This window comes from Chelonia mydas, chromosome 26 (assembly GCF_015237465.2).
Source record: "Chelonia mydas isolate rCheMyd1 chromosome 26, rCheMyd1.pri.v2, whole genome shotgun sequence".
Taxonomy (NCBI): Eukaryota; Metazoa; Chordata; order Testudines; family Cheloniidae; genus Chelonia; species Chelonia mydas.
In genome coordinates this window covers 10,199,392-10,221,315 of record NC_057859.1, presented here as the reverse complement: position 1 = coordinate 10,221,315, position 21,924 = coordinate 10,199,392, and the positions used below count along the sequence as shown (strand labels likewise).

The following is a 21,924-nucleotide window of genomic DNA, read 5'->3' as shown; positions in this document are numbered from 1 at the left end:
CCATTATCTTGTTTGTAAAATCCATCCCAGTTTTGATTGTATAGATCACTAAGGAAGGAGATGGGGGAGAGTCAGCATGATCTCTTGAGTTGGTAGCTGATACTCTTGACAGAGAATATTTCTCTATGAGGCCTCTTCTGCTCCAGGAAACGCTCCAGTCACTGGCAACAGGTTTCGGCAGTGGGTCCCTCTGGGTATGTCTGCACTGCAAGTAGACATCTGTGGCTGGCTCGGACGAAGATGCTGTTAATTGCTGTTTAGACCTTTGAGCTGGGGCCTGGGCTCTAGGACCATCCCACCTCGCAGGGTCCAGCTGCAGCCCATATGTCTACACCACAATTAAACAGCCCCTTAGCCCAAGTCTCGTGAATCCGAGTCTGCTGGCCCGGGCCAGCTGTGGATTTTTTAATAGCAGGGTAGTCATACCCTCTGAATCTATTCTGACAATGGTTTAGTTGGAAAGGACAAAGCACGGTAGGACAAAACAATTTTCGGCACCATTACCAAAAGCATTATTGAGGCTGTATCTACGTTACAGAGCTCATGTCAGTGTGGTTATGTCAGCCTAGCTACACTGACGTAGCCCCCTCATGTCGATGCTGCATAGGCAGATAAAAGTAAATACGACTTCTCCGAACCACATTTACCTATTCCTAGATTCCAAGGCCAGAACCGACCATTGTGACCATTTAGTCTGACCTAATATAACACAGGTGAGAGAACTTCCCCAAAATAATTCCTAGAGTATATCTTTTAGAAAAACATCCAATCTTGATTTAAAAATTGCCAGAGATAGAGAATCCACCATGACCTTGATAAATTGTTCCAGTGGTTAATTACCCTCTGTTCAAAATTGGCACCTTATTTCCAGTCAGAATTTGTCTAGCTTCAGCTTCCAGCCATGAGCTCACACTTCTAGCAGATGTAAAACAATGCCAATGTAAATTTTAAGCTTTGACCAGGCCTGGGACTCAGTTAAACCAAGCAATACTAGCAACTAAACAATTTTAAACATAATTTCAGAGGAACTTATTGATGATCGTCAGCAGTGGGTTTGTTTCCTAGCATTAGATGAGCTTAAGACCATGGAATTGTCTGAATCCTTGGACCTCTGCTGTTTTTAGCAAGATCTTTTGGACATATGTTAGCTCAACTTCTGCACACCAGTTAATGAATGCTTTCATAGTCCGTTCAGTACTTTCTGAATATGCTCAGTCTTTGTCCTTAGAACAATGCATCCGGTATATTAAGTATAAAAGTATAATTACCATTTTTATTCTGTAAGCTGTTGTGACAGCCAATGCCTTGTTGAATGGCAGGTAATAGATTGTGGAGACATCACAGTGTGTGGGTATCTTTAAAAAGTGGATATCTACACTGATCTCGTCTTGCCTTAATTATTCAAATAGGAAATTGTGTCTGTTGAAGGGAGAATTTATAAGAAAGGGGTATTACTCCAAATAGTAAATAACAGTGAAAGAGTTACTGCTTTTAAGAAAAGGTTCAAGGCATATGGACATTAAATAATGCCAAGTAAGTGAGGTTAACACTTAACTCTAGTTACTAAAACGTGCCAAACCAAATTTATGTACAGAAACATCACAAAAGCCTTTTAACTTTAATACGTGGTAAAAGAATAAATTGCTAGCCTGTCAAAAGGTTAAAAAAGACAGAAAATTTATTCATTTAACCAGTTTAAATACATGGCCTAAAATAAGGTTGTCTTAAAAGGCTAGTCTTGTTGTAAGAATAAACTTTGCTTCAGGGTTTTCCTGCAGATGGTAAAAATATCCTTGTAGCTGTTTGAACCACTGTCGAACTATTCTAATTTTCCTTTGTGACATTCCTTAATGACCAGCATAGAAATGGAAATGTTTCATTTCTATTACCTTCTCATTTACATTGGTTGGAGAAGAATTGATAAAAAGTTCTTTAAATATAAATTCTCGGTACATGTTGGACTTAAATGTGTTGTAAATCTTTTCTTTCTTAAAGACTTCTGTACTGAGGAAAAATTTCAAACCCATTGTGGTAAATCACACCTTGCTGTGCCCATGTTAATCATTTTAGTTGCCGCATAGACTAAATATCAGTTGTGTTTAAGCAAGGTCTTATTATTGCCCATCTCCTCTTCCTATTTGTTCCTCCAGTGAAGTAGCAATACTCAATTTGTAACGTCGCGTTAATTTCCAAGGCCGCAAACTGGCTTCACAAGCATAGAATGGTGAGGAGCTGGATGATTGAATAATATCTTTTATCTAAACATATCTGAAACAATAGCAAGGGGAATAATGAGCAGGACTGGTTGAACATGTGCCAGTCTGTGTAAACAATCTTTTCAAACTTGTTCTGTTGTGAAAGTGATAAACTATTAGATAGTTGCCATAATATGTTGAAATAAAGTGCAAGATTACATAAATCCTTCCGTGTATGGGGAAGAGAGTGAGGAGTGCTCAGATAATTTAGAAAGCATGAATGATAGGAGTTAATGTTTTGCTCTGGAATGAGAAACCATCTGGGGCTAGACCCATAAAGGGATTTAGATGCCTAACTGCCATTTTAGCCACCTTAATCCCTCAATCAGCTGCCATCTATCTCTGTAGGTTCCTAAAGTCCCATGGTGCCTAAATCTGAAGCTGGGCCTGCACACAGCTGCCTCTGTCTAGGCACCTGGGCACCTAGCTCACCGCTAAGATCCTCAAACTAGGCACTGCCTTGCCTATCTCGCCTGCGGGGCTCGATCTACTAGGTGGCGTCAGAAACTGCCTACCAGAATGGGTGCTGCACAAAACAACATGAGGAAAAGATGGTGTTGCGTTCCCCCAACCCCCCAGTAACCTTTAGCCCAGGGGTTAGCACGCTCATGTAGGAGAAGGGAGATCCAGGTTCCAGTCCCTGTGCGCCAATGCATATTTAATTACTTATACACGGAGGAACAGTTTCAACAGGAGAGCCTGAGATCGGCCCAGCACGCACCCGTAGCCCAGTGGTTACAGCATTTCTTGAGAGTGGGGAGATCCAAGTTCAAAAGTCCCTGCTTCGCAATCGGGCAGAGAATGGAACTGAACATGGGTTTTCCACCTCCTGGTTGAGTACCCTAAACACTGGGCTGAAGGTTATAGAGATAATACCAACTCTTTTGTGAGAAAGGGCTTAGACATCTAACTTCAGGAGAGGGTTCATGGCTCTGACTCCCAAACGTAGGCATCTAAGTCCTTTTGAGGGGCAGGTCTTAGGGCATTTCCTACTGTCTACGTCAGGAAACTTCCTGCTCAGCCCGGTGGTATTTGTGGCTCCATTCTTAGGTGCCAAACTTCCCCTATGCATTGTATAGCGAGCCTGGGCACTTAACTCAGGGTTGTAAATCTCACTAGGCAGTAGGGCACCTAAAAGTTAGGTGTTAAAATGCTCTAAGTCTCCTTTGCAGATCTAGCCCCTAAGAAAATAGTTAAGAAACTCCATGTCCAATTATTGACCGTAAATCACTGGGTTTGTCCTCCTGATTCGTCACCAATAGGAAAACCAACACAACTTGGGTAAATCATGTTTCTTGTTCTGTTCTATTAATGTTTTTTTGCGACTTTCCTTGTCGTATAACTGCTTTTCTGTGGTTAACCGATGGAAGGAGATTTATCGATGTATTTATTGCAAACATTTGCATTTAAAAAGTCATCTTCCGACATAACCATCCTCCTTTCTCTGCAATTGAGACAGTTTGAAGTTAGCATGTTAATTTTAGCTTTTTAATACTGTTTGTTTTCAGAGTCTAATCTTGCTTTCAGCAACTCCATGTAAGAACTGTCGCTGGAGTAAAACGCACAAACGGACTAACAGTTTGGGTTTTTTGCAAGTCATCGGCTAGTGCTGGACGGCAAACTTTGTTTCCACTTGGACATCTCTTTTAAAACAGGCCTGTGTGATCATTTGAAAAACATGCCAGTGCAATTTATGGTTGTGGTCACCACCTCTTGGAAAAGGGGGGTTAGATTTTAAAAGCCCTTAATAAACATGTGGCATTTCCGGTGTTAGTATGCATTCTGGTAGAACTCTCTGAGACCTTCAGTGTTCCTGTGGACAGCTGTGAGACTTGCCTCGGCTCTGTGTCACTGGCCCAGTACATCAGTTTGTTTTGGTAGATTGCTGGCAGGTGCCGTCTGAAATGCGTGCTCATTCTTGCAGACAGAACAGCGAGTATTGAATGGATAGCATTAGTGGAATGGACTTTATGCCACTAATTTCACTGGACTTGCCAGGTGCTCTTAAAATCTAAGCCCTTTTGAAATAGAAACTCTTATCCTCAGTACTGCTGATGGCTGTTAAATCTTTCTGAATTGATTCCTTCTCAGAATTTTTTCAGATCCTGGTCCTTCCCTGTAATTGCTTGTAGTAGATATCACAGTTGAAGGCAACTGTCCCTGTATACCCCTTCCATGGCTCAGCAAGGGCACCCACTGTAGGTTCCCAGCTCCCGAACTGTCATCTCTGTTGCACGGAGACCCGCCCGACTTGGGTTTTTCCAGGCTGCACGGTTCCCTGTCTACACTGACTTCCCCAGCAAGCCAGGCCTCCTCTGCACTTTGTTTTCTCTTCAGAGCCTGTTGTTACCCTTAGCTACAAGCTACTCCACAGCTCTTTCTAAGCGAGCGCGTGCTTATAACCTTACCAGCAAAACTTAAATGTTCTTATGTACTTTTGTTAAGCCATGGATGCCTGTGTTGAATCCATCAACACTTTCTCGTCTTGAAGTCAGTGGCAACACCAAACAGGAGATAAGCAATGCAATCTTGTTTACACCAGTATCGGTGAATAAAATGTTTATAAACTAAGGAGAGTAAATATTTCTCAGAGTTGTGCAAGCATAAAAAACATAAGCAAACGCTGATGCACAAAAAATGCAGTAATTTATACTAAGCTTACTAAGAGATCCCAGTAGATTGTTTGGGGCAATTGCTCTTCAGCCTGGAGGGTCCTCTCACATTGGGATCTGCAGTGTTCAGTCTTGTCCCTTCTGTAGTTTGTGCCAGAGCAAATTGCCTTTATCCTTTTAAATGTCAAACAAAGAAAAAAAGAACTAGGCTGGAAAACATGTTGGTTTTAGCTGTTGAAGGAGAGGAAAATTCAATTCAGGTCTATTTAAAAAAACAACCTGAGTTAAAGGATATGTCCAAAAGTTGCTGCCTCCTTGAGGTGGCTATGGACAAACTCCTTTATCAAAGGCACTTGTATGGGAGCTGGGGTACCTACGTTCTCACTAGCCCATTCATCCCCTAGCACACCCTTCCTCCTCCTCCGCTATCACTCCTCTTCATCACTGGACTAGTCTGGTAAGCCCCTTTGTTTTTGGTTTAAACCGATTTTTACCAAAAAAATCTCTGGTTTTACAAAATATCTTTTTTTTTCTTTCTGATTTTCTCCCTACGTTTGTATCGTTCAAATATATAAAAATAACTTATTTTATTAGGAAAATACAACACATTGCATGTGATATGTATTAGAATTATACATTAGTCTGCATGTATATGCAAAGAGGCCTTTGGAACTAAGGCTATGTGTTAGTCTACAAGATACACACAATAAACAAACAGGCACGCACGCAAGCTCTGAAGTGCCGGCGCATCTGAATGTACTGATGAATCTCATGCCCACCATGTACCCATTCAGGCCATTAGCGGACAACAGTTTAAAGGTTTAGTGCATTAAAATGGGAAGAAAATGAAAATCTGTATCATCATGTTTCTGAACACAAGGAATTATTTGAAAGTTTTAAAAAAAGAGGAGAAAAAGATGAAGTTGAGTGTGTGTGCTGCAAATGGTGTGGCCCAATTATTAAATGTAAATATTTATAGGCTAATAGTACCAAGTCTACAACAGTAAACTGCTTATTCAAATGAAAAGTTTTATTTGGGGTTTAGAGAGAGATCGTTTTCCTAAACTCATAGGAGAAATTGTGTTTTGAGTTCTGTTTTAGTTCTAGAGCAAACCACATTGAATTCTGTTCATCAAAGCATTAATATACTGAAGATTAATAGAAACCTTTTTCTCCTGTCCTTCCGTCCGCCAAAGACAACCCCAATATTTATCCAGAAAAATGATTAATATGTTTTGCACTGATTTTCACCTGTTGTTGTTGTTGTTGTGATAAATACTGATAATTTCCTGGGTAATTTTAAATAAAATAAAAACCAAAAATGAGGGGCCCTACAATAGGCAATAGTGTATTCTGCTAACTTCAGGATATTGTGACTCTCCGAATCATTAAAATGACATTGCGTATTGCCTTATAGTGAAGGAAACCGATTTTTATAAATAAAGGTCATCAATAGTAATTTGCCCCACTAGTGATGAAACATAGGTATTAGATCTTTAAAGGCTCTTTATGCTTTTTTCTTTTCTGTAGGTCATCTGAGTCAACCGTCCCTTATCACCTCTGACTCTTCCAGATTCCAGAATAAAGTTTTCTAGATGTACTTCATCTCTAACGAAGGATTTTCTCTTGATGGAATAATTCTGTTTTTCTCCCCTTTCATCTCCCTCCACCACACGCTTTTTGTCTCCTCGTTGTCTCCGAGGTTTGTGGTGGTTTCTCCACCGCTGGAAATGGTAAAATCAAGATTGGATTCCCACCCCTAAAATATGGGCTGTAGTTCAAACAGGAATTAATTCAGGGAAATACTGTGGCCTGTATTATGCAGTAAGTCACGCTAGATGATCACAGTGGTCCTTTTTGGCCTTATAATCTATGAGAATGTGTCTCTCCCTTTACTCTGCTGCTACTCTTTTCCCAATGGCAACTACCACTCTCATGTGGCAAACATGGTTGCATTAACACGTAGCACTGCCAGTTGCCCACGGTGAGGTGTTGAGCCGTGTAGTCCAGGGGGGCTACACTCTGCAGCATCCACTGTACTGGGTGTGCAGTTAGCTAGGAACTTCTACAGTGAGGTAAGAGCTGGATTGAGGAAAATGGGTAACTGAAAGACCTGAGTACCCCACACTTGAAACCTAACAGTTCCTTTAGAGAAAAATGAGCATACATTTGCTGACTATTCCTAGAAGAGCAATTCCTTGAAATAATCCAAAAGGAACGTATAGTCACCAAATCAGAAGGGGCGTTACTTTACCAACTGAATTATTGTAAAGAAAGTGAGAAAATATGCTAAATTTGAAATGGACTTGTGGCCACGCCTTGAAGATTGATGGGAATATTTAATTTCAGATGAAAGTAGGTGTGTTAGGGTTACTGCAGCAGCTAGGGAATACTTAAATAACTTTGTACATATCACTCGCTTACTGAGTCCTGAATGAGATAACAGGATTTGAAGCGAAGATTGAGCAGAGGCAGGCCTACACACCTATCTCCTTCCCCTAGTTCCAACACTGCTTCACCTTTGTGGCTAGATAAGGGGTTGGCAACCTTTGGCACACGACCCGCCAGGGTAAGCCCCCTGGCGAGCCAGGCCGGTTTGTTTACTTGCCATGTCAGTAGGTTTGGTTGATCGCAGCTCCCACTGGCCGCGGTTCACCGCTCCGGGCCAGTGGGGGCTGCGGGAAGCGGCGCGTGCTGACGGAGGGCCAGTGGGAGCTGCGATCGGCCGAACCTGCGGATGCGGCAGGTAAACAAACGGTCCCGGCCCACCAGGGGGGCTTATGCTGGCGGGCCGCGTTCCAGAGGTTGCCGATCCCTGGGCTTGATCGTTCTGCTTGATCAGTTAGCATTTAGTGCAGGAGTTTTTCCTAAGCACCTGTGCAAACAGCATGTTGAGTTCAAGAACGTATGCATTTTGGAGTTGCTTTTGTTTGTATAAAAATAGAGAAAAACTTCAGCTAAAAAATGGAATTCTTTCTAGTTTTGTGCACAGCCTGTAATCATCTCAGTGTGGAAGTCTAGTATAAATGTGGTTTATACTGGCAAAAGAGTGCTTTTGCTGATTTGCTTGTACAGATTCTCTGAACAAAATAAGCTATATCAGCAAAAGCAGTTGTTTGCTGGTATAACTGCCTCTAAACTATGGCTTTTGCTGGTATAGAAAGTGTCCTTAAAAATCGCACCCTTAACCAATGTTACTATACTGGCAAATGTTTTAAGTGTAGACCTGGCCTAGGTTTCTTAAAGTGTGTCAGTAGCATCCTGTGATTTGTGGCATTCGGTTCTGCAAAGCGATCCCATAGAACGAGTGTGGATTTTTGCCTCTGTGGCTAGCAGATCACCCCCTGAGCGGAGTTAACATCATTTGTGTGCTGTGCTGTGTGCTGTGCTGTATCCTGATATGAAGCCTGACTGTGAAGGGTGCAAGGTATTGGCAGACATCAGGTATAGTTGGAGAGTACTTGGTCACCTTGCTTAATAGCAGATTAGATACTCAGCAGTAGGTATGTGGTCTGTTGCAATGAAAGTTGTTTGTTTGAGTTGTGGCTGTACTATTGCGCGCGCGTGTGTGTGTGTGTGTGTGTCAATACTTCTTTCTGACACACTCTTTGGTAGCAAGAAACCCGGGTGCTCCCTGAAACTTGAAAGTAATAGTTAAAGCTGTTGTCAGCATTGAAATGAACAACGTCAAGTTAACCCTTATTGTACATTGAACCATTTATTTACTGTTGTGCCAATCCAAGTTTAGTTGTAAAGATAATCTCTGGCAGTTGATCCACCATTAAGAATGATTTGTGACTGTAAATGGAGGTCCAGTAAAGAAGGATGTGATCAATGTCAAAGATTGCTAACCTAATAAAAAGAACAGTAGATCACTGGCTGCCATCTTGCCTTATTTTGTGGGGGACAGTTACCTCTGTGCTTACGAAGCTCATGGCCCTGTATATGGAAGGGAAATTTTTTTCAGATATTTGAGTGATCTCTGACACTTGGTCCTGAAAACCACAATGTATTGGATGTGCTTTCTTCTTGAGTAATGAGCATATATTTAAAAATGTAACTCCCTCTTGACTATTTTTTTTTTTTTTGAACTGAGTATTTTATCCTTTGATTTTAATATGTAAAAACATACAGATGCAGGAAAAGTTCTAAGAAATGTTCCAAAGTAATGTGCCCTGTAATCAGATTCAGGATAAAAATAAAAAATTTGGCAAACTAGAAAATGAAATTCCAGTTACGTCACTATGATAGAATGGCAGTGGACATCCTTTCTGTTACAGCGGAAAGACCTAGATTTTCACTAGTCAGGTTTTGTAAGGAGCAAACATGTAACAGTGCCAAGTATCAAGGATCGTGCCTTGAAGTCAAATGGCAGGATTTCAGAACAATTTCACTAATCAGATGTAGCCCTCTGTATGTAATTTACAAAGCATTAAGTGTAGGAGCCCTAAGTGCTTTCATATTAAAGGGCTGTATCTTAAATGCTTTTGTAAGCAAGATGATACTGGTATTCAAGGTCTTGTAGTAATTTCTCTGAATTTAGAGTACATTTTACCGCTGAAGGCTGTGCTTTACTGTACCTGCAGTTAAAATCTGAAATCTCTAAATATTTATAAATATGTCTGCAAGATAAAACTTGTTTGTTTTTCGGCTCTTTAAATAGTAGTGAGATTTAGGTCTATTTATTCTGTTAATATGTAATGCTACTTTCCTGTACAGTTGCTTTGCTTGTCCTCTGGTTATTTTAGGAGTACTTCAAAGGGAGGATGTTCATATATGGATATGCTATTGTCAAGGTTCCTTCCCCACTCTTAACTCTAGGGTACAGATGTGGGGACCTGCCTGAAAGACCCCCTAAACTTATTCTTACCATCTTAGGTTAAAAACTTCCACAAGGTACAAACTTTGCCTTGTCCTTGAACAGTATGCTGCCACCACCAAGTGTGTTAAACGAAGAACAGGGAGAGAGCCCACTTAGAGGCGTCTTCCCCCCAAGCCCTACCCCCCCTTTCCTGGGGAAGGCTTGATAAAAATCCTCACCTATTTGTACAGGTGAACACAGGCCCAAACCCTTGGATCTTAAGAACAAGGAAAAATCAATCAGGTTCTTAAAAGAAGAATTTTAATTAAAGAAAAGGTAAAAGAATCACCTCTGTAAAATCAGGATGGTAAATACCTTACAGGGTAATCAGATTCAAAACATAGAGAATCCCTCTAGGCAAAACCTTGAGTTATAAAAGGACTCAAAAACAGGAATATACATTCCATTCAGCACAGCTTATTTTACTAGCCACTAAACAAAAGGAAATCTAACGCATTTCTAGCTAAATTACTTACTAACTAACAGAACTTCTGAGACTGCATTCCTGATCTGTTCCTGGCAAAAGCATCACACAGACAGACCCTTTGTTTTCCCCTCCCTCCCTCCCGATTTGAAAGTATCTTGTCTCCTCATTGGTCATTTTGATCAGGTGCCAGCGAGGTTATCTTAGCTTCTTAACCCTTTACAGGTGAAAGGGTTTTGCCTCTGGCCAGGAGGGATTTTATAGCACTGTATACAGAAAGCTGGTTCCCTTTATTTTTATGACAGCTATATAATTTGATGGTTGGAAGAAACTTCAAGCCTTCCATTTTTGAGGGAGAACACTGTTAAATTAGATGCTAACCCTGCACAATAATTGATACACGTGAGAGAGACTCATCCAGCCTTGATTAATCAGATGTGTCCCCTATATGATTTCCTTGCCAAGGGACCGACTACTACATTGAAAAATCCTGCTCCAACAAGGGCAGCCTCAAGCATTTGAACATTAGCTAACAAATGTGACACTTCTTTTCTTTTTAAAACAGATTTTAAAGATAAGTTTTGTAATAGCACTGGAATCATTTTCTTATTCAGTCTTGTGTTACAAGATAACAGATGTATGAAAGATCAAAAAGAGTGATTTGATTAGGAAGAGTTGGCATGCATTGGGCCATGTTATCCTGCTTTCTTGGCATTCATGATCATGCAATTAATTGGCATTTCACACCTAAATAAAAGGAACATGCAAATTTATTGTCATAGAATCACAGAATATTTGGGTTGGAAGAGACCTCAGGAGGTCATCTAGTCCAATCCCCTGCTCAAAACAGGACCAACACAAACTAAATCATCCCAGCCAAGGCTTTGTCAAGCCAGGCCTTACAAACCTCTAAGGATGGTTAGATTCCACCACCTCCCTAGGTAACCCATTCCAGTGCTTCACCACCCTCCTAGTGAAATAGTGTTTCCTAATATCCAACCTAGACCTCCCCCACTGCAACTTGAGACTATTGCTTCTTCTGTCATCTGCCACCACAGAGAACAGCCTAGCTCCATCCTCTTTGGAACCCCCCTTCAGGTAGTTGAAGGCTGCTATCAAATCCCCCCTCGCTCTTCTCTTCTGCAGAATAAATAAGCCCAGTTCCCTCGGCCTCTCCTCGTAAGTCATGTGTCACAGCCCCCTAATAATTTTCGTTGCCCTCCACTAGACTCTCTCTAATTTGTCCACATCCCTTCTGTAGTGGAGGGCCCAGAACTGGATGCAATACTCCAGGTGTGGCCTCGCCAGTGCCAAAGAGAGGGGAATAATCACTTCCCTCGATCTGCTGGCAATGCTTCTACTAATACAGCCCAATATGCCGTTGGCCTTCTTGGCAACAAGGGCACACTGCTGACTCATATCGAGCTTCTCGTCCACTGTAATCCCCAGGTCCTTTTCTGCAGAACTGCTGCTTAGTCAGTCAGTCCCCACCCTGTAGCGGTGCATGGGATTGTCATGCCACACCTAAATAAAAAGTAACAATTTTTCAGGGGAATGTGATAGGTTGGGGTAGGGAGGGAAAGGATATTTGTGGTTTGTCCTTCCTCTTGAAGGAGGGGAATTGCCAGCAGATTGGGGGACATGATTGTTCCCCTCGATTTGACATTGGTGAGGCCTCATCTGGAGTACTGTGTCCAGTTTTGGGCCCCACACTACAAGAAGGTTGTGGAAAAATTGGAAAGCATCCAGCGGAGGACAACAAAATGATTTGGGGACTGGAACACATGACTTATGAGCAGAGGTTGAGGGAACTGAGATTGTTTAGTCTGCAAAAGAGAAAAATGAGGCTGGATTTGATAGCTGCTTTCAGCTACCTGAACGGGGGTTCCAGAGAGGATGGATCTAGACTGTTCTCAGTGGTAGCAGATGACAGAACAAGGAGCAATGGTCTCAAGTTGCAGTGGGGGAGGTTTAGATTGGATATGCGGAAAAACTTTTTCACTAGGAGGGTGGTGAAACACTGGAATGCGTAACCTAGGGAGGTGGTGGAATCTCCTTCCTTTGAAGTTTTTAAGGTCAGGCTTGACAAAGGCCTGGGATGATTTAATTGGGGATTGGTCCTGCTTTGAGCAGGGGGTTGGACTAGACCTCCTGAGGTCCCTTCCAACCCTGATATTCTATGAAATGTAGTGTTTGCAGGAACTATTATTGAGCAGTAGGACTGCATTTCTCATTGAACATGTGAAATGCAGCATATATAAACAGGATTAAGTGAAATCCAAATGAGCAAACCTCTGTTTTTGAGCATGTAACATGGAGGCGTGTCAGTTAAGTGCATGTTGTCATAAGGCAAGGCAAAACTGGGGGAAAAGGTACCCAGGATTTGGAGCTATTCTGTTTTACTTGTAAATGAGGCAGGGTGGTTGTTGTTTTTTTAAAAATTTTTTTACTTTAAGGAAGAGTTTGGTCAGAACTGTGAATACAATGATCAGGTAAGAGGGTGTTGGTATATCTATTTTAAGTTAGGGTGGGTGCTCAGTAAATTTCAAGGTTTCAGAATAGCAGCCGTGTTAGTCTGTATTCGCAAAAAGAAAAGGAGGACTTGTGGCACCTTAGAGACTCACCAATTTATTTGAGCATAAGCTTTTGTGAGCTACAGCTCACTTCATCGGATGCAACTTATGCTCAGATAAATTGGTTAGTCTCTAAGGTGCCACAAGTCCTCCTTTTCTTTTTTTGTAAATTTCCAGATATTTTGACCAGTATATGTCTAATAGCAGATACTGGTATCTGAATAGAATATTTTGCAATATTTGTTTATCCTTTGACTGAATGTCTCTGCTTTGTAAGTGGACAAAGTAATGACACACACACACACACACACACACACACACACACACACACACACACACGTAAATTATATATTTGGAGGGGAAAAGTAACAATGTTGTACCTGAAGTAAACCAACTCTTAGGGCATTTCTTCACTAGCAACGTTAAAACGCTGCCGCAGCAGTGCTTTAATGTGGCTGTGTAGTCACAGCACCAGCGCTGGGAGAGCTGCTGTAAAAAAAACAAAAAAACCCAAAAACCCCACCTCCAAGAGGGGAATAGCTAACAGCGCTGGTGCACTGTCCACACTGGCACTTTACAGTGCTGAAACTTGTGGTGCTCGGGGGTTGTTTTTTCACACCCCTGAGGGAGAAAGTTGCAGCGCTGTTAAGTGCCAGTGTAGACAAGCCTTTAGAAAACACCATCTCTCCTTGTTGCAATTGTAACTCCTCTTGGTTTATTTTAGGTATTGAAAATTAATCAAGCAAATAAACTTCATAAACAAAAATGATCAGCTGTTGAGGGTCACTGTGATCATTTGCGTTTCTTACCAAAATTGCTGCACATGACTTAACCAGCATGATTTCACTCTTCCCTTCAAATCAGAATCCGAGGGGCAATCTCCCAAAGGAAAATGGAATAAATAAATCAGCGTCTGGTTCTCCTGTACACTTTTCTCACTATGCAACATGGCATATAAACCCAGAAAAGACCAAGCCACGGACGTGTGCTGATTGATCCAATTCTAGGCAGTGCGGACCAGTGGCTAGAGTATTAGACTGGGATTCAGGATATCTGGTTTCTGTTTCCCGCTCTGCCTCTGGCTGGCTGACCTTCACCATTCTGTGCCTCAGTTTCCTCTTTTGTAAAATGGGGATAAATGATACTGCACTCCTTTGTAAAGCATGTGGAGATGTATGGATGATCACTATATGAAAGCTGTTAGTATTATTTTTGTTTCATCATACACGATCTTATGTACACCAGACTAATGTCAACTACGTCATCTGGTGTAGGAGCAATATGCAGAACACAACTTTGGAGCTTGTAGAAAACCTTGAAAAGTAAGATACGAGGGGTGTAGAAGCAGACCGGTAGAAGTATTACTGTGATTATTTTATGTCTGAGTTGCATAAAGTTCAGCTTTCCTTCCAGGCTATAGAAATCTGAAAATAGGGTTTGTGCAGCCTCATGTGAACTTCCATTCCACAAAGAGCAGAGGTGTGTGTTTGTGTATGTGGAAATAATTCACCAGCTAATTGATACTTCAATGGTCTTATTACAGTTCCTAGTGCACAAATGTACGCATCAGTCACTTCTAGGCTTACAATTCTATGAAAAGATGAGCCTAGGAGTTTAAATTCATAACTTTGCTAGACACACAATCATGGACTGAATAAAGACACTGGCTTTATGGCTCATTACAACAATCTGCAACCCAGGAATCTTCCTTTGTCCTACAACTGCAGAGGTGTTAACTGCCCACTTCACCTTGAATGGTCTCTTAAAACATGCTGACTCCTTATGGTAACTGTCCCACCTTGTATTTAGCTGTAACACTCAGAGTACCTTTCCCACACCGAAGAAGAGCTCCAAGCTTGTCTCTTTCACCAATAGAAGTTGACCAATACAAGTTATTACCTCACCCACATTGTCTCAAGGCTATGTCTACACTACAGACCTTACAGCGGCACAGCTGTACCGATGCAGCTACGCCACTGTAAGTTCTCCCATGTAGCCTCTCTATGCTGACAGGAGAGAGCACTCCCTTTTCCATAATTAAACCACCCCCAATGAGCCGGGGTAGCTGTGTCAGCGGGGGAGCGTCTCCTGCTGATGTAGCACTCTCCACACCTTTTGTCATTCAGGGCTGGGTTTTTCCCTCCACACTTCTGATGGACAAAAGTTCTATCAGCAAAAGTGCTGGGGTAGATATCCCAATATCCTGGGACCAACCCGGCTACAACACTGCAGACACAGCTCAAGGCAGATTTACAGTGTTCCCACCATTCTGGTGCTGGTGAGAGACTGACTAAGCTGGAAAAATACGCCCCCATGGCCGACACCCTGAGAGCGAAGGGCTACGAGGTGCAGGTGGATGCCCTGATCGTCGGAGCCCTGGGCGCCTGGGACCCCTGCAACGAGCATGTGCTGCGGACCTGTGGGCTGGGTCGACGCTACGCACGGTTAATGTGGCACCTCATGGTCTCGGACACCATCCAATGGTCCAGGGACATCTACATCGAACACATCACCGGCCACCGACAGTACCAGGAGGTGTGAGCTGGAACGATGAGAAAGGGACCGAGAGACTTTTCCCATTGGACCATATGAACTGGAACCATAAACTCACTGAACATTAAATCTCACCAAATGAGGGTAAATCCATCCTCATCATCGTATCCACTCATTATACTCCACGCCTGAACATAGCCATTATATGAACAACATACCCTCATCGCTCAATGTCTGTACTTTGACCCATTAACATTTTACCCCCAATCGGGGATATTGCAGATTATGTATTCCGTACGCCATCCGATCCTAAACCGAATTTTGCACCACGTCATAATCTGTACCTTATTCCCTGATAATCAGAAACTTCTACGCTTAAACTCTGTACCATTTTTTTTATTTTAACATCATCTTACTAAAATTATTAAATCTGTTGATTGCTGCTTGCGATTTAAAGAAGTTTTTGAACTCGGATTTTTAAGAGCTGAAAAACAAAGCAATAGTGCCATCTAACTCCCTTCAGTTTGTGAGCAGTGCAGATGTTTGGCAATTTTAAAGCTGTTTTTAACAGAAAGCCAACAAAACTTATTTTCTGGAGGTGTGGAGTACCTGTTGCTCCAGTTGACCACAGTTAAAGCTGTGGATGCTCAGCACCTGAGCGAAGGCTAATAGTTCTTAATTCACCTTTCTTAAATGAACAAACACACACTGAACTAGAGGTTACACAATTCCTGTTCACACTGAAATCGTGTTATAGAGAAGGTTTTACTTCTTGTTTACTAAGAAGGAATAGGAGGAAGCCAGTGTATAGCCACCAACAGCTTTAGCAAAGGTAAGCATTCAGTGTAAGTCATATTGTGTTGCAATACTTTGCCTTCATTTGTTGTAACGTTTGTTCATGATATTTTTGATTAAACTGGTTAAGAAACTAAGGTTCAGAACTTACATAATGTGGCTGCCTAGTTTTCAGTGTAGTTTCAGATGGAAATTAGAAGGTAGTATTTCAGGGTTCTATACTTGACATACTTTGTGTCTTTTGGCAAGCCATTTACTTGGCCTCAGTTTCTTCATCTGTTAAAATGTATAATGCATACCTGTCTTTGGAAAGGACTTAAGTCTTTGGATTACATTTTCTGTACAAATGCAAAGTGTTAATATACACAGGACATTTAGTAAACTGCAATAGAGAAACAATTTTAAAAGAATCTTTTAAAATTAGGACCTAATTTTATTTTCTGCTCCAATTCTCCTGTTTTCAATTTTCCCCCCATCATAGGCACTCAAACATCAAACTTCACTGAGCCTATATGTAAGAATAATGAACCTATATGAACGAATGAATATATACTTTGCCTTATAGGTCTTGGATGGATTTTCACTGACTAAATTTTGTACTGTCAGACAAGATTTGAGTTGATTAGTTTTTTATTGATTTAAGGTAATAGTTATACAAATATTTTCATTGCAGTTACGCAACACGTGTTTGTCTCCCCCTTCCTTTGTATGCTGTATGAGTGTGTTCTCCAGTGTTTTGTCCTACAAACCATGTACCTAACCGTATAATAACATCAATATTAACAATAGTTAATACTGGAAACGGGTGGGGTGGGTCGGGAGTGCACACTGGCATGATTATAGCTTTTACAAAATCAGGCATTTAAATAGTTGTCATCCTCATTTTGAGGATTTTCACTGTGTTCCACTGGATTTTCTGCCTATAATATTTCAGCAAGTATACAACAGTTTATCATGTCTAAACCATCTCCAGGCCGTTGGTTTAATTTGATTTGTATGCATTATGCTATTACTCATAAAGCGACTTACTGTGCATTTACTTAAATTTTCTAGTTATGTCATAGGCATGTAGTAACAGCTTGTGACCATGTGCTGTCTTCCTGTATTTTTAGCTGTTGTGTAATGTAAATAGTGATTCTGATTGGATAAAATAGTTATACAATATAATGAGCCCATCCAGATTATAAAAAACCTTCAGTATGTCTGCATTTTAGTAGAATGCTACTCACAGCCTTCAGTTTCTCTATGTAGAAAACGCAAGAAACTTTGGAGTGGTCAGTTGGTTGAGAGGCTCTGTAGAGATTAGGACAGATTTCTGGAGGTAAGATATTTTCTTGGAATTGAAGTAGTAAAAGGAAGAACTCAACTGCTTAAGTTCAGATTTTAAATGTCCAGTTTCTAATTAAGTAGACCTAAAGAATATAAGATGCAAATGATTATAAACCATATGAAAAATTCTTCTGATTATTCAAACTAACATCCAAAACATGTCACTTGGATGTGAGAACTTGAACCACTTTTATTTGCTTACTGTAGAAAACAGATTTGTGACTGCTGAAAAGAGATCTAGGAAGAAATGCTTAAGCATTAACTTAATTTGTAAAGTCATCTGTGATTTGCCTACAGACTTAATTTAAAAAAATCCTTGCAATAAGAGAAAAAACCTGTGTGCGTGGAAATCATTCAGTTAAGAATGGAGTTTTACAGTGTTTGAAAACACTGGAGTGTGTTTAGAGCAGGAGATTTGGGGAGGAAAAAAATTGTTGCTGTTTGGGTTTTCTTCCAACAAGGTTGGATATTTAAGAACAATAAATGGAAGCTTCACATTTCTCAAATGCTTTACAAAGCCAGTTTTTCCAACTAGAAAGGAAGCTGTTAATTATGTAGATTGTTATCAGTCATGAGTTTTTTGTGTAAAGTACCTAACTAAAAGTAGATACTCAGGATACTCACTCACTCGCTCTTGGGTTAATTAGTCTCATGTTGACTTTAAGGTACTGTAGTTTTAGAAGGGGACAGAGAGCTCTAGCTTTTGGAAGTCAGGAAGAGTGTTTAAATATGCTCTTCCAACAAGGGGATTCTCTCTGATCAAAGACTTGATTTAAGCTGGAAATGACGGTGAGACTAGGCTTCTGGATAAAGATAGTTTACCCTATACTTCTGCATGGCAGTTTAATATAAGGTTAAACAAATAATGGTTACTCTGCATGCTGTCAGGAGTCTTCATGAGCGTGTGAACAGTATTTCATAAACTGTGTAGTGCGTCCATAAGGATATCAAAATTTTTCAATTCACAAAAAATTACTCATGAGGGCCAAAAAGACCCCTTGGTGTCAATTACATGAATTTTTCTGGAGGAAAAATAGTGTATCCAGATGAAAACTGCCTTGAAATTTTACAGGTTATTACTAATTCTCTGCACCAGAAAAAAATAAATGAATGTAATCATTCCTGGGCAAGGTATACACTGCCATGTAATACACATTTAAAAATGTTATTTAGGTTCTGACGTGAAGAACTAAACATTGATTGACAGATAACATTTAAAAGCGCAGTCATTTCAGTAATGACACATGCAACATAGAGGAGAAATAATATAATGTTTTAAAATTGACGTGATTTCTGCCAGAAATGGACGTGGATTGCATTCATTTTAACATGTCTGGCTACATGGTACAGAGGAAGAACTCAAAATGGTGCTCTGTTTCATAATGAAAACTGCAAATGTAATGTGTTTTTCAAATTGCTTTGGATATTATTCCCAGAATTCACCTGAAATTTTTTAATGCTGTTAAGCTAAAAAGCACAAAATCTGAAACACCAAACTCCTAATTTTTGATCACATTCCTTTTCAAATCTATTGTTGCAGCCTATATTGGAAGCATCCTACTTGTTAATTTTTTATTAGAGTTCACTATTTGTATATGAACTTGTATGTACGGTGTTCCACAGGAGATGAAACCAATCAAGGATGATATAGCAAGAAGAATGATCACCAATAGGGAAAAAATACAAGATCAGAGAAAAATCTAGGAAAATATAGTGGCAAGTGTGTCCAGAAAATACTGGTTATCTTCGTTCTCAGTGTAAACAGTGTTATATACCTGAATGACATGTCTACACAGCAGCATTAGGAAAGTTAAGCCAAGTTAATTGATGGTGTGAATTTAAAGTACATTAAAGCCATGTGGACTCTCAGGCTGAGTTTAAAGCGAACTGAATCCATATTACTTCTCACCATGAGAGTCCACGAAGTGTTTCAATATGCTTTGAATTCACACCTTCTTAAGTTAATTCAGCTTAATTTTCCTGAGCATCCCTGTGTAGATATGCCCAAAAATAGCAGGTGAATTACGAAGACATACCAGTTGCTGAAAGCCCGTGCAGTCATGGGGGTGAAATCAGTGAAGTCATATTGGTTTTAAAAAAAAAAAAAAAAAAAGGTGGGGGCTGAAAATAGCTGAGAACTTAAAAATTGGTCAGTAACAGACTGTGAATCGCAGTGATGTTTGAACTTCGTGATACTCTGAACAAAAAGACCTCTCAATCATATTGGTAGCTGTTTCCATTGCTTCACACTGACTCTCACATTCTACGGTTCAGAGTGATGTTTCGGGTTGTTCTGTTTGCTGGTTCTATGGGTGATTTTGTTGATTTTGTATGTGGGTTGTATTGTGCTGGGAGAGTTGTATGGATTTGTGCTGGTGGTGAATGAGGGGGTGTGTGCAGTAGTCGAGGCTATACATATTTGGAATTATTCTGTAAGATGGTTGTGGTGTTGCTGTGTGTGGTTGTATCTGGGAAGGGGTAGTTGTGTTGGGAGTTTTATGTTGGGCGTACGAGTGTGGCAGTTGAGCCGGTTAACCCAGCATCTATGCAAGTCTCCCTCGTACAACTAATAAAATTGTTGCACATAAATTAGTGGTAGCATAATGGTAACTATCCACAGTGACTCCAGAAGCTTTTTTTCACGAGTGACAATGGCTAATATAGACCTCATCATTTGGTATGTTGCATGACCTCTGATGTCATAGTGGTTTAGGACTCTTGGTGTGGCATAGTTACACACCTTATGGTGGCTGTACACGGCACAGGTGTAATTTCATAAAGTCAAAATGGCTGAGAACTTAAAAACTGGACTGTAGTAGACCGCCAAACCCAGTGATGATTCAACCTGAATCATAGAAGATGAGGATTGGAAGAGACGTCAGGAGATGATCTAGTCCAACCCCCTGCTCAAAGCAGGACCAACCCCAACTAAATCATCCCAGCCAAGGCTTTGTCAAGCCGGGCCTTAAAAACCTCTAAGGATGGAGATTCCACCACCTCCCTAGGGAACCCATTCCAGTGCTTCACCACCCTCCTAGTGAAATAGTTTTTCCTAATATCCAACCTAGACCTCTCCCAGTGCAACGTGAGACCATTGCTCCTTGTTCTGTCATCTGTCACAACTGACAACAGCCGAGCTCCATCCTCTCTGGAACTCCCCTTCAGGTAGTTGAAGGCTGCTATCAAATCCCCCCTCACTCTTCTCTTCTGCAGACTAAATAAGCACAGTTCCCTCAGCCTCTCCTCATCAGTCACATGCCCCTGCCCCTTAATAATTTTCGTTGCCCTCTGCTGGACTCTCTCCAGTTTGTCCACATCCTTTCTGCAGCAGGGGCCCCAAAACTGGACGCAGTACTCCAGATTATTTAAGCTCAGTACCAGTGTGGACACAAGAACAAATGGATATGAACTGGTCATTGGGAAGTTTAGACTTGAAATTAGACGAAGGTTTCTAACCATCAGAGGAGTGAAGTTTTGGAATAGCCTTCCAAGGGAAGCAGTGGGGGCAAAAGATCTGTCTGGCTTTAAGATTAAACTCGATAAGTTTATGGAGGAGATGGTATGATGGGATAACCTGATTTTGGCAATTAATTAATCTTTAAATATTCATGGTAAATAGGCCTAATGGCCTGTGATGGGGTGTTAGATGGGGTGGGATCTGAGTTACTACAGAGAATTCTTTCCTGGGTATCTGGCTGGTGAATCTTGCCCATATGCTCAGGGTTCAGCTGATCGCCATATTTGGGGTGGCGAAGGAATTTTCCTCCAGGGCAGATTGGAAGAGGACCTGGAGGTTTTTTACCTTCGTCTGTAGCATGGGGCACAGGTCACTTGCTGTAGGATTCTCTGCTCCTTGAAGTCTTCAGACCACGATTTGAGGACTTCAGTAGCTCAGACATTGGTGAGAGGTTTCTCGCAGGAGTGGGTGGGTGAGATTCTGTGGCCTGCATTGTGCAGGAGGTCAGACTAGATGATCATAAGGGTCCCTTCTGACCTTAGTATCTATGAGTCTATGTGGCCTCATCAGTGCCGAATAGAGGGGAATAATCACTTCCCTTGATCTGCTGGCAATGCTCCTACTAATGCAGCCCAATATGCCGTTAGCCTTCTTGGCAACAAGGGCGCACTGCTGACTCCTATCCAACTTCTCATCCACTGTAATCCCCAGGTTCTTCTCTGCAGAACTGCCGCTGAGCCAGTCGGTCCCCAGCCTGTAGCAGCGCATGGGATTCTTCCATCCTAAGTGCAGGACTCTGCACTTGTTCTTGTTGAACCTCATCAGATTTCTTTTGGCCCAATCCTCCAATTCATCTACATCACTCTGGACCCTGTCCCTACTCTCCAGCATATCTACCTCTCCCCCCAGCTTCGTGTCATCCATGAACTTGATGAGGATGCAATCCATCCCATCATCCAGATCATTAATGAAGATGTTGAACAAAACTGGCCCCAGGACTGACCCCTGAGGCACTCTACTTGATACTGGTTGCCAACTGGACATCAAGGTGTTGATCACTACCCATTGAGCCTGACGATCATAGCCAGATTTCTGTCCACCTTTATAGTCCATTCATCCAATCCA

General features: G+C 41.3%; 1 protein-coding gene across 8 annotated transcripts in view; it reads left to right on the top strand.

The window, feature by feature from the left end:
* Positions 1-21,924, top strand: part of SLC23A2 (solute carrier family 23 member 2) — a 128,867-nt gene that overhangs the window by 25,740 nt on the left and 81,203 nt on the right. Inside the window, exon 3 of one of the 8 annotated variants that reach the window (XM_037886500.2) lies at positions 6,398-6,600. The exons of the other annotated variants lie outside the window; for them this stretch is intronic. The gene's annotated coding sequence lies outside the window, so the exon portion shown is untranslated. The remainder of the gene's footprint in view (positions 1-6,397; positions 6,601-21,924) is intronic. 8 annotated transcript variants of the gene reach the window in all.